Source organism: Hemitrygon akajei, chromosome 19 (genome assembly GCF_048418815.1).
Source record: "Hemitrygon akajei chromosome 19, sHemAka1.3, whole genome shotgun sequence".
Classification (NCBI taxonomy): Eukaryota; Metazoa; Chordata; class Chondrichthyes; order Myliobatiformes; family Dasyatidae; genus Hemitrygon; species Hemitrygon akajei.
This window is the reverse complement of record NC_133142.1, coordinates 58,456,941-58,473,442: the sequence shown is the minus strand read 5'-3', so window position 1 is coordinate 58,473,442 and position 16,502 is coordinate 58,456,941. Positions and strand designations below refer to the sequence as shown.

The window sequence follows — 16,502 nt, the reverse complement described above, 5'->3', positions numbered from 1 at the left end:
CTTCCCCCAGGCCATCAGCCTACTGATCACCACCCAGGTCTCATCACTTTTGAAGTGCCAGTAGTGTTATACTATTTACTTTTTAAACTTGTGTTGTAAATGCATCTTATGTTAAATGTCAAAATGCAGGTCACCTCTCATCCTCCATCGCTCCAAGGAGAAAAGACCGAGAACACTCACCCTATTCTCATAAGACATGCTCTCCAATCGAGGCAACATCCCTTAGATCTCCTCTGCACCCTTTCTATAGTTTCCACATCCTTTTTGTAGTGAGGCAACCAGAGTACTCCAAGTGGGGTCTGATCAGGCCAATCTATATAGCTGCAACATTACCTCTCGACTCTAAACTCAATCCCATGATGGATGAAGGCCAATGCACCATATGCCTTCTTAACCACAGAGTAAACCTGCGCAGCTGCTTTGAGCATCTTATGGACTCAGACCCCAAGATCCCTCTGATCCTCCACACTGCCAAGAGTCTTTACCATTAATACTAAATTCTGCCATCATATTTGACCTATCAAAATGAACCACCTCACACTTATCTGGGTTGAACTCCATCTGCCACTTCTCAGCCCAGTTTTGCATCCTATCATTGTCCCGCTGTAACCTCTGACCGCCCTCCACTCTATCCACAACACCCCCAACCTTTGTGTCATCAGCAAATTTACTAACCCATCCCTCCACTTCATCATCCAGGTCATTTATAAAGATCACATAGTGTAAGGGTCTCAGAACAGATCCCCAAGGCACACCACTGGTGACCAACCTGCATGCAGAATATGATCTCTCTACAACCACTCTTTGCCTTCTGTGGGCAAGCCAGTTCTCAATCCACAAAGTAATGACCCCTTGGATCCCATGCCTCCTTACTTTCTCAATAAGCCTTGCATGGGGTACCTTGTCAAATGCCTTGCTGAAATCCATATACAGTACATCTACTGCTCTACCTTCATCAATGTGTTTAGGCACATCCTCAAAAAATTCAATCAGGCTTGTAAGGCACGACCTGCCTTTCATAAAGCCATGCCAACTATTCCTAATCATATTATGCCTCTCCAAATGTTCATAAATCCTGCCTCTCAGGATCTTCATCAACTTACCAACCACTGAAGTAAGACTCACAGGTCTATAATTTCCTGGGATATCTCTGCTCCCTTTCTTGAATAATGGAACAACCTCCACAACCTTCCAATCCTCTGGAACCTCTCCCGTCCCCATTGATGATGCAAGGTTCATTGCCAGAGGCTCAGCAGCCTCTTACCTCGCCTCCCACAGTAGCCTGGGGTACATTTCATCCAGTCCCGGTGACTTATCCAACTTGATGTTTTCCAAAATCTCCAGCACATCCTCTTTCTTAATATCTACAAACTCAAACTTTTCAACCTGCTCTAAGTCATCCTTACAATCGCCACGATCCTTTCCCTTAGTGAATACTGAAGCAAAGTACTCATTAAGTACCTCTGCTATCTCCTCTGGTTCCAGACACTCTTTTCCACTGTCACCCTTGATTGGTCCTGTTCTCTCAGGTCTTATCCTCTTGCTCTTCACATACTAGTAGAAAGCCTTGGGATTTTCCTTAATCCTGTAGGTCAAGGCCTTCTCATGGCCCCTTCTGACTTTACTAATTTCTTTCTTAAGCTACTTCCTGTTAGCCTTATAATCTTCCAGATCTCCTTGACTAGATTTACAGCAGCCTTTGTACACCACTGTTCCTGTACCCTACCATCCTTTCCCTGTATCATTGGAACGTACCTATGCAAAACTCCACGCAAATATCCCCTTGAACATCCCCTCATTTCTTCCGTACATTTCCATCTTGGATACTAGCCTACAAAGTATCCAGGACATCTTCAAGGAGCGGTCTCTCAGAAAGGCAGTGTCCATTATTAAGGAGCCCCAGCCCTTTCCTCATTGTTGCCATCAAGTCAGAGGTAGTGAAGCCTGAAGGCTCTCACTCAGCGATTCAGGAACAGCTTCTTCCCCTCTGCCATCCGATTCCTAAATGGACATTGAACCCAAGAACAGTACCTCATTTTTTGAGCATATATTATTTCTGTCTACACAATTTTTAATCTATTCAATATACATATACTGTAATTAGAGACATAGAAAATCTACAGCACAATATAGGCCCTTCGGCCCAGAATGCTGTGCTGAACATGTACTTATTTTAGAAATTACCTAGGGTTACCCATAGCCCTCTATTTTCCTAAGCTCCATGTACCTATCCAGGAGTCTCTTAAGAGACCCTATCATATCTGCCTCCACCACTGTCACCGGCAGCCCCTTCCATGCACTCACCACTCTCTGCATAAAAATACTTACCCCTGACATCTCCTCTGTACCTACTTCCACACATTGTAAAAACTGTACCCTCTCATGTTAGCTATTTCAGCCCAGGGGAAAATCCTCTTGACTATCCACACAATCAATGCCTGTCATCATTTTATACACCTCTATCAGGTCACCTCTCATCCTCCACCGCTCCAAGGAGAAAAGGCTGAGTTCACTGAACCTATTCTCATAAGGCATGCTCCCCAATCTGGGCAACATCCTTGTAAATCTCCTCTGCACCCTTTCTATGGTTTTCACATCCTTCCTGTAGTGAGGTGACCAGAACTGAGCACAGTACTCCAAATGGGGTCTGACCAAGGTCCTATATAGCTGCAACATTGCCTCTCAATTCCACAGTTGAAGAAGGCCAATGTGACGTATGCCTTCTTAACCACATTGTCAGTTTTGAGTGTCCTCTGGACTCAGACCCCAAGATTCCTCTGATCCTCCACACTGTCAAGAGTCTTACCATTAATACTATATCCTGCGAACATATTTGATCTACCAAAATGAACCACCTCATACTTAGCTGGGTTGAACTCCATCTGCCACTTCTCAGCCCAGTTTTGCATCCTATCGATGTCCTGCTGTAACCTCTGACTGCACTCCATACTATCCACAACACCCCCAACCTTTGTGTCATCAGCAGGTTTACAAACCCATCCCTCCACTTCCTCATCCAGGTCATTTATAAAAATCATGAAGGGGGGGGGGGGGGGTCCCAGAACAGATCCCTGACGCACACCACTGGTCAGCGACCTCCATGCAGAATATGACCTGTCTACAATGACTTTTTGCCTTCTGTGGGCAAGCCAGTTCTGGGCCCTCAAAGCAATATCCCTTGAATCCCATGCCTCCTTACTTTCTCAATAAGCCTTGCAAGGGGTACCTTATCAAATGCCCTGATGAAATTCATATACACTGCATCTACTGCTCTACCTTCATCAATGTGTTTAGTCACATCCTCAAAAAATTCAATCAGGCTTGTAAGGCACGACCTGCCTTTCACAAAGCCATGCCAACTATTCCTAATCATATTATGCCCTCCAAATGTTCGTAAATCCTGCATCTTAGGATCATTTCCATCAACTTACCAACCACTGAAGTATGACTCACTGGTCTATAATTTCCTGGGCTATCTCTACTCTCTTTCTTGAATGACGGAACAGCATCCACAACCCTCCAATCTTCTGGAACCTCTCCCATCCCCATTGATGATGCAAAGATCATTACTAGAGTTGCATCAATTTCCTTCCTCACCTCCCAAAGTAGCCTGGGCTACATCTCATCCAGTCCTGGTGACTTATCCAACTTGATGCTTTCCAAAAGATCCAGCACATCCTCTTTCTTAATATCTACATACTCAATTTTTTCAGCCCACTGTAAGTCATCCCTACAATCGCCAAGATCCTTTTCCATACTGAATACTGAAACAATGTATTCATTAAGTACCTCTGCTCTCTCCTCCGGTTCCATACACACTTTTCCATTGTTACACTTGAGTTGGTCCTATTCTCTCATGTCTTATCCTCCTGCTCTTCACATATTTGTAGAATGCCTTGGAGGTTTTCCTTAATCCTGTCCACCACGGCCTTCTCATGGTCCCTTCCGGCTCTCCTAATTTCATTCTTAAGCTCCTTCCTGCTAGCTTTATAATCTTCTAGATGTCTATCATTACCTAGCTCTTACCTTTTGTAAGCTTTTCTTCTTGAACTCCATGCAAATATCTCGTGAACATTTACCACATTTCCGCCTTACATTTCTCTGAGAACATGTGTCCCAATTTATGCGTCCAAGTTCCTGCCTGATAGCCTCTTATTTCCACTTACTCCTATTAAACGCTTTCCTAACTTGTCTATTCCTATCCTCTCCAATGCTATGTCAAAGGAGAGAGAATTGTGATCACTATCTCCAAAGTGTTCTTTCACTGAGAGATCTGACATCTGACCAGATTCATTTCCCAATACCAGATGAAGTACAACCTCTCCTCTTGTAAGCTTATCTATATATTGTGTCAGGAAACCTTCCTGAACACACCTAACAAACTCCACCCCATCTAAACCCCTCGCTCTAGTGATATGCTAGTTGATATTTGGGAAATTAAAATCTCCCATAATGACAACCCTGTTATTATTACACTAACAGAATCTATCTCCCTATCTGTTCCTCAATGTCCCTGTTGCTATTGGGTGGTCTATAAAAAAAACACCCAGTAGAATTATTGACCCCTTCCTGTTCCTAACCTACACCCACAGAGATTCCGTAGACAATCCCTTCATGTCTCCCTCCTTTTCTGCAGCCGTGACACTATCTCTGATCAACAGTGCCACACCCTCATCTCTTTTGCCTCTCTCCCTATACTTTCTGAAACATTTGAAGCCTGGCACGCGAAGTAACCATTCCTGCTCCTGAGCCATTCAAGTCTCTGTAATGGCCACAACATCATAGCTCCAAGTACTGATCCACGCTCTAAGCTCATCCGCTTTGTTCATAATACTCCTTGCATTAAAATAGACACATCTCAAACCATTGGTTTGAGTGCATCCCTTCTCTATCACCTGCCTAACCTCCCTCCCGCACTGTTTCTACGTTTTCTCTATTTGTGAGCCAATCTCCGTCTCTTCAGTCCAGTTCTCACCCCCCCCCCCCCATGCAATCCTAGTTTAAACTCTCCCCAATAGCCTTAGCAAACCTCCCCGCCAGGATATTGGTCCCCCTGGGGTACTTGGGGGCACATGATAAAATAGGCTGAAGTCAGCATGATTTCCTTAATGAGAAATCTTGCCTAATAAATCTGTTGGAATTCTTTCAGGAGATAACAAGCAGGATTGACAAAGCAGAGTCAGTGGATGTTGTCTACTTGGATTTCAAGAAGGCCTTTGATAAGGTGCCATGTCTAAGGCTGCGTAACAAGATAAGAATCCATGTTATTACTGGAAAGATACGAGTATTGGCTGATTGGCAGGAGTCTAAGAGTGGGAATAAAGGGGGCCTTTTCTGGTTAATTCCTAGTGATTAATGGTGTTCCGCAGGAGTTGGTGTTGGGACCACATTATATATCAATGAACTGGATGATAGAATTGATGGCTTTGTGGTCAGGTTTGTGGACGATACAAAGATAGGTGGAGGGGTAGATAATTTTGAAGAAGTAGTGACTCTGCAGAAGGACAGGCAGATTAGGAGAATGTGCAAGGAAATAGCAGATGAAATATAGTATAGGGAAGTATATGGTCATGCACCTTTATAGAAGCAATAAAGGCATAGATTATTTTCTCAAATACAGAAATTGGAGGTGCAAATGGACTTGAGAGCCTTGTGCACATTTCCCTAAAGGCTAACTTGCAGGTTAAGTTGGTAGTAAGGAAGGCCAATGCAATGTTAGCATTCATTTTGAGAGGACTAGAATATAAAAGCAAGGATGTAATGTGGCATTGGTCAGGCCGCATTTGGAGTACTGTGAGCAGTTTATAGCCCCCTATCTAAAAAAGGATGTGCTGGCATTGGAGACGGTCCAGAGGAGGTTCATGAGAATGATCCTGGGAATGAAAGGGTCAGTACATGAGGTGTGTTTAATGGCTCTGGGCCTGGTCTTGCTGGAGTTTAAAAGAATGAGGGAGATCTCTTTGAAACCTATTAAAAGACCTATGTAGAGTGGACATGTAAAGGATGTTTTCTATTGTGGGAGGGTCTAGAATATGATGGCACAGACTTGGAATACAAGGACATCCCTTTAGAACAGAGAAGGGGAGAATTTTCTTTAACCAGAGAGCGTGGTGAATCTGTGGTACTCCTTGCCACAGACGGCTGTGGAGGCCAAGTCATTGGGCATATTTAAAGCACAAGGTTAACAGGTTCATGATTAGTACTGTGTCAAAGGTTAATGGGAGAAGGCAGCAGAAAGGGGTTGAGAGGAATAAAAAATCAGCCAATGGCAGAGCAAACTCAATGGGTTGAATGGCTTAATTCTGATCCTATGTGTTAATGGTCTTATGGCATTAGTTTGGAATGTTCAGGTGCTAATGCAGATGCTCTCTGTTCTGTGAACTAGTGCTTGAACTGCAAACCAATTTTCATATTGGTATAAATACAGTACTGACAAAATACACTGAGTGCTATGCAGCCACAGTTCATTAGAAGCTTTTTAGATATATTGGATAGAGAGAAAGAGTTGAACAAATGGAATTTTATTTATTCCCAGTTGACAGCTTGTTGAGTGCTCTCTTTGTGCATAGGACCATTTGCCTTTTGTCTTCAAATCTTTATCCATGTCATTCCACAAACTTATTATTTTGAGGAACAAATTTAATTAAATAAAATTGCTAATTTATTTATGTATTTGAGGATTATCAAGCAGTAAATGAGCCAGATTAATAAGTGTGTTGTTAGGAAACAACACAGGTTGTAAGAAATGCTATATTCTGTACTTCACTGGACATAATTCTATTGGCATATCTTTCTGTTGGTTGCAAATAAATGCAATAAACTTGTCCACTTGAGACACCATCGTGTGTTATAATCAAGGAAAAAGTACCAACTTTATCCCATTTCTCTCCTGGACCTGAATATACTTAATAATAATATATGGTAGAAACAGGGGGTGTAATTTTAAGGTGATTAGAGGAAAGTATAGGGGTGGGATATCAGAAGTATATTTTTTTACGCAGAGAAGTGGGTACTAGAGACAGATAAGGGTATTTAAGAAACTCTTAAGTACATGGATGATAGGAAAAAGTGAAGAGCTATGTAGGAGGGAATGGTTAGTTGGATCTTAGAGTAGGTTAAAAGGTCGGCAAAACATCTATGCTGTAATGTTCTATGTTCTACTTTTTGACCTAGAATTAATAACAAATCAACTTTCTAGCTTTAAACACAAGCATTCATCTTTAATATATTTTACCTGAGAATTCTGTTGTTACCATAGTATAATATCAGACTTATGAGTTGCTTCTTGTTCATAATCCTGATGGTGGGAAGTCACGTACAGGCTAATTGCATCTGTATTTTAATATAACAGAATGTACAGCATAGTCTGAATATTTGTGGAACAGATCTTTGAATAATTGATGTAGCGATTGTTGAGGAAGTACTGAAAACAACCCTGAGTAGCTTTACACTTGATGCAGAGTACTCACTTCAACTTTGATGTTCATTCAATATTACTTGCATAAATAATGATCTACTTTATAAAAGATCAAGACAGAGTTCTTTGTGCAACCAATTTCATAAGAGGAAATTATTTTATACCGATAATAAATGTGTACCATGTCTTATCAAAGCTTATAAAACTCTCTTCTTGAATTTGGAACTGAGGTTTAAGTTTGCTGAAACATGCTATTCCAACTCCATGAGCATTTGCCCCTGTGGAAGCTTACCTCTAATCTTAAAACAACCCCAGCTCCAGTTCCCTCTGTGCAACACTTGGCCATGTTTCTGGAGCTGCTGCCTGCACGGTAATGACTGAGCAAGGGTACGTTTTATTAAACTGGGAGAAGACAATATTGAATTGCTTTTCCCACCTTCCTCTTCACAGTGAACAGGGAAGTCACTCTAACTGGCATTAGTAGCTTGTTGGTTCCATGGAATTTATGAATCCTCAGTGTGGTTGTGCCATTCCTTCGTGGCTAATTTATTATTCCTCACAACCCCATTGTCCTGCCTTCTCCCTGTAACCTTTGACACCCTGACTAATTAAGAACCTATCAACCTCTGCTTAAATATACCCAATGACTTGTCATCCACAGCCATCTGTGACAACGAATTCCACAGGTTCACTACCCTCTGGCTAAAGAAATTTCTCCTCATCTTTGTTCTAATTGGACATCTCTCTGTCCTGAGTCTGTGCCCTCTGGTCCTAGGGTCCCCACTATAGGAAGCATTCTCTCCATGCCTGTGCAGTACTCATAGGTTTCAATGAGATCCCTCCTTATTCTTTGAAACTCCAGCAAGTTCAGACCCAGAGTTATCAAACTCTACTCATACATTCAAAATGCTGGAGGAACTCAGGAGGTCAGGCGGCATCTATGGAATAAAGCAAACAGTTAATGTTTTGGGCCAAGATCCTTCATCAAGATTGGGAGAAAAGATAAGACATCAGTAAGAAGGTGGGGATGGGAGGAAGAAGTAGGTGATAGGTGAAACTCGGGGAGGTGAGGTAAAGTAAAGAGCTAGGAAGTTGATTGGTGAAAGAGATAAAGGACTGGAAAAGGAGGAATCTGATAGGAGAGGGTAGAAGACAATGGAAGAAAGGGAAGGGGGATGGGCACCAGTGGGAGGCAATGGGCAGGTAAGGAGATAAGGTAAGAGAGAAACAGGAATGATGAAGGGGAGGGCGGCAATTATCAGAATTCATGCTATCAGATTGGAGGCTACCCAGACAGTTTATAAATTGTTGCTCCTCCAACCTGAGTGTGGCCACATTGCAGCAGCAGAGGAGGGCATGGAATGACATGTCAGAATGGGAAGTAGAATTGAAATGGGTGGCTACCGGGAGATCCTGCTTTTTCTGGCAAAAAATGATCTCCCATTTCTCGTTCAGGTGCTTGGGAAAGCAGTCTACCAATCTATGTCAGGTCTTACCAATATACAGGCTACACCGGGAACATCAAATACAATAAATGGCCCAAGGAGACTCACAGGTGATGTGTTGCTTCACCTGGAAGGACTGTTTGGGGCCCTAAATGGTAGTGAGGGAAGAGGTGTAAGGGCAGGTGTGGCACTTATTCTGCTTGCAAGGATAGGTACCAGGAGGGAGATCAGTGGGGAGGGATGAATGGAGAAGGGAGCGATTCCTGAGCAAAGTGGAAAGTAGGGGGGAGGAGGGAAAGATGTGCTTGGTGGTGGGATCCATTGGAGATGGCAGAAGTTGCAGAGCATTATGTGCTCTCCACTCTCAGTACTAACCCTAACCTCACCATCAAACCCATAGATAAAGAGGGGTGCTGCAGTAGTCTGGTCAACTGACCTCTACCTTGCTGAGGCCAGGCAACTACTCTCAGACACCTTCTCGTACCCCTTGAGCAGGACTCCACTAAGGAGCACCAAGCCATTATCACCCACACCATCACTGACTTAATAACTCTGGGGATCTCCCATTCACTGCCACCAACCTCATAGTTCCGTTACCCCGCACCTCCTGTTTCTACTTCCAACCCAAGATCCACAAACCTGCTGTTCAGTAGGACCCATTGTTTCTGCTTGTTTTTGCTCCACTGAACTTATATCTTGCTACCTCAACTTTGTTTTTTCATTCCTCCTGGTTCAGTCCCTTCCTACCTACATCTGTGACACTACACACACACACACACACACAACACACACACCACACACACTCTCTCTCTCTCTCTCTCTCGCTCTCTCTCTCGCTCTCTCTCGCTCTCTCTCGCTCTCTCTCGCTCTCTCTCGCTCTCTCTCTCTCTCGCTCTCTCTCTCCTCTCGCTCTCTCTCTCTCTCGCTCTCTCTCTCTCATCGCTCTCTCTCTCGCTCTCTCCTCTCGCTCTCTCTCTCTCTCTCTCTCTCTCTCTCTCTCTCTCTCTCTCTCATGCTTTCATGTTCCCTGGTCCTGCTCATCTCATTTTCACCGTGGATGTCCATCCCCTTTACACCTCCATCCCCCATCAGGTGGGCCATAAAGTTCTTGTTTCTTTCTGGACAACAGACCCCATCTGTTCCCCTCCATCACCACTCTCCTCCATCTGGCAGAACTGGACCTCACTCTGAATAATTTCTCCTTCGGCTCTTCCCACTTCCTTCAAACCAAAAGTGTAACCATGGGCACTCACATGGGTTCCAGCTTTGCCTGCCTTTTTATCAGCTATGTGGAGCAGTCTATGTTCCAAGCCTACACCAGTATCACTCCCTAACTTCTCCTATGCTACATCAGTGACTGCATTGGTGCTGATTCCTGCACCCATGCTGAGCTTGGCAATTTCATCCACTTTGTCTCCAACTTCCACCCTGCCCCTCAAATTTACCTGGTCTGTTTCTGACACCTTCCTCCCCCTGCATGATCTCTCTGTCTCTTTCTCTGGAGATTGTTTATCTACTGATATCTTTTATAAACCCACTGATTCTCACAACTTCCTGGACTATACCTCTTCCAACCCTGTCAATTGTAAAAATGCCATCCACTTCTCTCAGTTCTTCTGACTCCCCACATCTGCTCTCAAGATGAAACTTTTATTCCAGAGCTAATAAGATGTCCTCCTTCTTCAAAGAAAGGGGCTTTCCTTCCTCCACCATTAATGTTGTTGTCAACCGCATCTCTTCCATTTCATGCAATCTGCCTTCACCCCATCCTCCCGCCACCCCACCAGGGATAGAGTTTCTCTTGTCCTCACCTACCACCCCACTAGCTCCACATTCAGCACATAATTCTTTGCAACTTCTGCCATCTCCAACAGGATCCCACCAGCAAGCACATTTTTCTCTCCCCCCCCCCCCCCCAACTTTCCACTTTCCAAAGGATTGCTATCTATGCGACTCCCTTCTCCATTCATCCCTCCCCACTGATCTCCCTTCTGGTACTTAACCTTGAAAGTAGAACAAGTGCCACACCTGCCCCTACAACTTCTCCCTCACTACCATTCAGGGCCTCAAACAGTCCTTCCAGATGAGGTGACACTTCATCTGTGATTCTGTTGAGGTCATTTACTTCCTCTGGCGCTCTTGGTGTGGTCAGCTGTATATTGGAGAGACCTGACGTAAATTAGGAGCTTGCTTTGCCAAGCAGACTTTGCCAAGTCTGCCAGAAAAAGCGGGATATCTCAGAGGCTACCCATTTCAATTCTACTTCTCATTTCCATTCTAACAAGTCAGTCCATGGCCTCCTCTACTGTCGTGACGAGGCTACACTCAGGTTGGAGGAGCAACACCTTGTATTCCATCTGGGCAGCCTCCGACCTGATGGCATGAATATCGATTTCTCTAACTTATGGTAATTGCCACTCCCCCTCCCCCCCACCACCTTCATCACTTTTCATTCCTGTTTCCCTCTCTTGCCTTGTTTCCTTACCTGTCCATCACCTCCCTCTGGTGCTCCTCCCCCTTTTCTTTCTTCCATGGTCTTCTGACCTCTCCTATCGGATTCCCCCTTCTCCAGCCCTGTGTCTCTTTCACCAATCAACTTCCCAGTTTGTTATTTAACCCCTCCTCCCTCCCAATTTCACCATCACCTACTCACTTTCTTACTCTGATTTCTCATCTTTTTTCCAGTCCTAATGAAGGGTCTCAGCCCAAAATGTCGACTGTTTGCTCTTTATCATAGACGCTTCCTGTCCCGCTGAGTTCCTCCAGCATTTTGTGTGTGTTGCTTGGATTATCAGCATCTACAGATTTTCTCTTGTTTGTGATTGGTGTCACCCCACGCCTCCCCCACCCCCTTTAGAGGGTGGTATCATAGTGTAGCTACGGTGTTGGCAATTACCAATTTGAGTTCAAATCCCACCGCTGTCCTTAAAAAATGTGTTTATTCTCCCCATAATCATGTGAGTTTCCTCTGGGCGCTCTGATGGAAGAGTTTAATACTACCAAGCTGTAGAAATCATATTTTGTGTGACACTATAATCAACCCAAGCAAGAGACTGGATATCAGTAGTATAATTCACATGCACTCACCTTTTTCTAGTTTTGCTGCATTCTCCCCACATTCACCCAGTCCCCAATTTCTACCTCTAACCCACACACTGGGGGCAATTTACAGTGGCCAGTTAATCTACCAACCCATATGGCTTTGAGTCTTTGGGTTGTGGAGGGAAACGGGAGCACCCGAAGGAAAACAAATGCACACAGTCGCTGGAGAACATGCAACATGAGATTAGGATTGAAGATGTGCCTCTTGCACTGTGAGGCAACTGCTCTACTAGCTACATCATTGTGCCATTTCACCTCTGGATTTTTAGAGGGTTTTGATCAAGAGGTTGGTTATCAGTAACAGAGAATTGATTATTGGACAGAGAACAAAGAGTGGGAATAAGTGGATGGTTCTTCAGTTGGCAGGAGATGATTATGATACTACAGGGATCAGTGCTCAGCTCTGAGGCTTTTCATGATCAATGTCATCATTTTGGCCAAGGCAGCAAGTATCAAATTTCCAAGAATGCTGATGGTGCAAAGCCAAGTGGGACTGTCAGCAGAGAGTAGGGTGTGAGATAATTTCACTCACCTCAACTCTGAACTTATTCCACAACCTATAGACTCATTTTCAAGGACCCTACAACTCATGTTCTCAGTGTTATTTATTTATTTGCACATTAGGTTGTTTTGTACAGTTCTTCATAAATTTTGTTAAATTCAACTTCCTGCATGAAAATCAATCTTAAGGGAGTATATGGTAACATATATATTCAGTACACTGATTTGCTAATACAAATATCTAATCGGCCAATGGTGTGGCAGCAACTCAATGCATAAAAGCATGCAAATATGGTCAAGAGGTTCAGTTGTTGATCAGACCCAACATCAGAAAGGGCAAGAAATGTGATCTAAGTGACTTTGACTGTGGAATAATTGGTGGTGCTAAACATGGTGGTTTGAGTATCTCAGAAACTTCTGATTTCATGGGATTTTCATGTACACTAGTCTCTAGAGTTTAATCTTGAGTTTAAACAGTCTAATGGCAGGACTGGTTCAAGTTGACAGGAAGGCAACAGTAACTCAAATAACCATGCATTACAACAGTGGTGTGCAGACAGTCATCTCTAAACACACAACACATCAAAACAAGTACAGGGGGTACTTAATAAAATGGCCACAGTGTGTACATACTTGGATAATAAATGACTTTGACTTTCTAGGTGATATAGACAAAATGAGTGAGTGGATGCAACATACAGTGGAAAAGTATGAAGCTATCCATGGGTGCAATAATTTTTAAATGGTGAGGGGCTGGGTCAAAAGCAAGATATCATTGAACACACATCACTGAAAGCCAATAAGCAGAAACAATAAGTAGTTAGGAAGGTAAATACAGGAATAAAAATAATGATTTAATGTGGCTGAAGGACACAGTATAGAATTTAGGTTTAAAAACACAAAATGCTGGCAGAACTCGCAGGCCAGACAGCCTCTATGGGAGGAGGTAGAATTTAGGTTTGCTCAGTATCAGTTTCACTGTGCCCATTCCAAGGTTGGAGAAATTGCATTTTGAAATGAGATTTAGCAGAATAGGCCTATTTTCTCTGTCATTTAGAAACATGAGAGGAGATTTCTTTGAAGCATGAACAGTTCTCATGGGGCTTGGCAATATGGATGCAGGGAGTATAGATCTCCACACTGGAGAGTCTAAAGTTGGGGTTTGCAGTCTCTGAAATAAGGTAGGCATTTTAGGAATGAAATGAGAAGCTATTTCTTCCCATAGAAGATGATGAAACTATGGAACTCTTTAACCCTGAGGGCTGGCTAAGTCATTCAAACTAGTTGGCTAGATCTCTGGATGTCAATAGAATGACAGTGCATGATTTTAATGAATGATGGGGCATACTCCTTTCCAATATCTTATGTTGTTAGTCAATTGCACTTAACCTTTGTTCTAATTCTGGAAACTGCTGCATTGATTTTAACTCTTGTTTCTTGTGGCTCATTCTTTCCTTCAAAAATGCTTGTTAATTTTGCCAGAATAAGCTTTCATATTTTTATATATTTGTGAGAATTGTCATTACAGACTCTGAGGCATGACCTAGCTCTGTGTTCTATTGTTCCCACCTCATAACGATAGGTATTTTCAGTTATTTTGTATATTAATCTGACTTTACACAACTGCTTTATTAAAGATGCTGCATGTTTTTTCCACTGTAAAGTTTAAGTCCGTACTGACTAGAAGATAAATTCATGGACATTTGTGTCTATGTTTGACCATGGTGTATTAAGGTACTGTATTTAGTACCTTAAACAGTTGACTAAAGTTGGATGGCTTTGCTCATTTATGTCTTGTGGGAGCACCTAAGATCACAGAGGGACTAATGCAAAATTTTCACAGGGCATAGTCTTTAGAAAAGTTGTGGTAGATAAGAAGTTTTGGAAACAATCCATTTCATGGCCTGCCTTAGGCCTTCAGGATTTACGACACAGCACATAGTAGGAGCCCAGAGGTCATGGTCTCCCTCAATTCCATGCACAATCTTTGTATCATGTGCTTCATTGGCACAGACATCTGTTACCTGAAAAGTTAAATCTACCATTATGGGAGGTGTGTGTGTGGCGGGGGGGAGGAGGTGGTGTTATAGTAGCCATACATTACCTAGGCTTTCTTCTCAAAGTCAAAATGGAGTTTACTGTCAAATGCAAAAGTACATGTGCGCACAGGTGCAATGAAGTCTAACTTGCAGCATTATCACAGACTCAGCGCATCATATAGGCAACATCCAGAAGAAAAACAAAATATAATTTTTACAGTAAAGAGCACAAATAAAACAAAAAATGTCCATTTGTGCAAAGTAATCAAAGTGGTTATAGTCACAAAAGATTCTGCAGATGCTGGAAGTCCAGAGTAACACACACGAAGTGCTGCAGGTACTCAGCAGGTCAGCCATCATCAATGGAAAGAAATAATGTGTCGGTGTTTTGGGCCAAAGGTCTCAACTTTTTATTCTTTCCCATAGATGCTGTCTGACCTGCTCAGTTCCTCCAGCATTTTTCATGTGTTAAGGTAATTAACACACAAAACAGTGTTGCTAAACTCTAGTGATGATGGCTGTATCAGTTGGTTCAAGAACCGAGAGGTTGAAGGGAAGTAGCTGTTCTTGAACCTGTGGGACTTCAGGCTGCCTGACAGTAGCTGTGAGAAGATGACACCTCTGCTCTCAAGCACTTCGTCTGAATTACAAGACTGTTGAAGTTTCAGAGAGCCCTGATCTTAAAGCCTTCTGACACAAATATATGAGAAAATCTGCAAATGCTGGAAATCCAAGCAATGCACACAAAATGCTGGAGGAACTCAGCAGGCCAGGCAGCATCTATGGAAAAAAAATACAGCTGATGTTTCAGGCCGAGACGCTTTGGCAGGATTGCACAAAAATGTTGCAGGTTTAATTTATACGGTATAATATAGTAGTGGTACAATAATATGCTGATTATATTATTGGACAAAGAGCCAGATCCCAGGCCATGAGCCAGAGACAATTTATCAGTAAACTTGGAACATACAGTATATCCATTTGGTGTGTAACCATTCACTTCATTGGATGAGTGTTCTAATGATTTAAGTGTTATAAGGAGGTTGTCTGTCATGAACCTAAGTGAAGGAATAGACATTAAACTTCATATTCAGTATTCACCACATAAAAATCAGCAGTGATGTGTGTCCTATAGTATTTTGTGCAAATGAATGGCCAAAATTGCATTCTCATTCCCAAGGATTTGCTTCTTTGCTGGTGTGAAGTATAGTCAGTGACACTTGTAAATCACTGGAGGACTTTCAACAATTCCCAACATTAATATAAATATAAATTGAACCTATCACAATACCTTTGCTCCTAATACCAGGGTAGTTTTATGACACCAGTGCTGGATGGCTGCTCAATTTGGTCTTTACTGACTACTGCTGGATCCTGATGTTTTTGAGATCCAAAGATTCTTCAGAAGCCAAGAATGAAACATAAAACTTGTTACTTATGTTCATTTTATTAAATGTTACAAGAGCAAAGAAGAACAAGAAAAAGCATTGAGAGAACAAAGAAAAGACCAGACTAAAAATAGTCATGGTCTTCTCCTACCAGACTAGATACGTATAACAGAAATTCCAGTGATTACTCTTAATCTATAAAATAGCTAGATTCAAGTAGCTTTCTAAAAAAAACTACAGAAGCAAAGGTACCATAATTACTAAAAAATTGACCACACACACACACACACACACCCCCTCCCACCTGTTTTTTCCCAGAGAGTGGTAAATCTGTGGAATTCTCTGCCCAGGGAGGCAGTTGAGGCTTCCTCATTAAATATATTTAAGAAACAGTTAGCTAGGTTTTTACATAGTAGGAGAATTAAGGGTTATGGGGAAAAGGCAGGTAGATGGAGTTGAGTTTATGGACAGATCAGCCAAGATCTTATTGAATAGTAGGGCAGGCTCGATGGGCCGGATGGCCTACTCCTGCTCCTATTTCTTATGTTCTTATATAGGTGATTATAAGCATGCATAGCAAAGTTAAACTATAGGAAAAGTAACAATTCTA

General features: G+C 42.6%; 1 protein-coding gene across 1 annotated transcript in view; it reads left to right on the top strand.

The window, feature by feature from the left end:
- The window catches only part of rnf123 (ring finger protein 123), a 435,502-nt gene that overhangs the window by 383,170 nt on the left and 35,830 nt on the right, over positions 1-16,502 (top strand). The window lies entirely within an intron of this gene.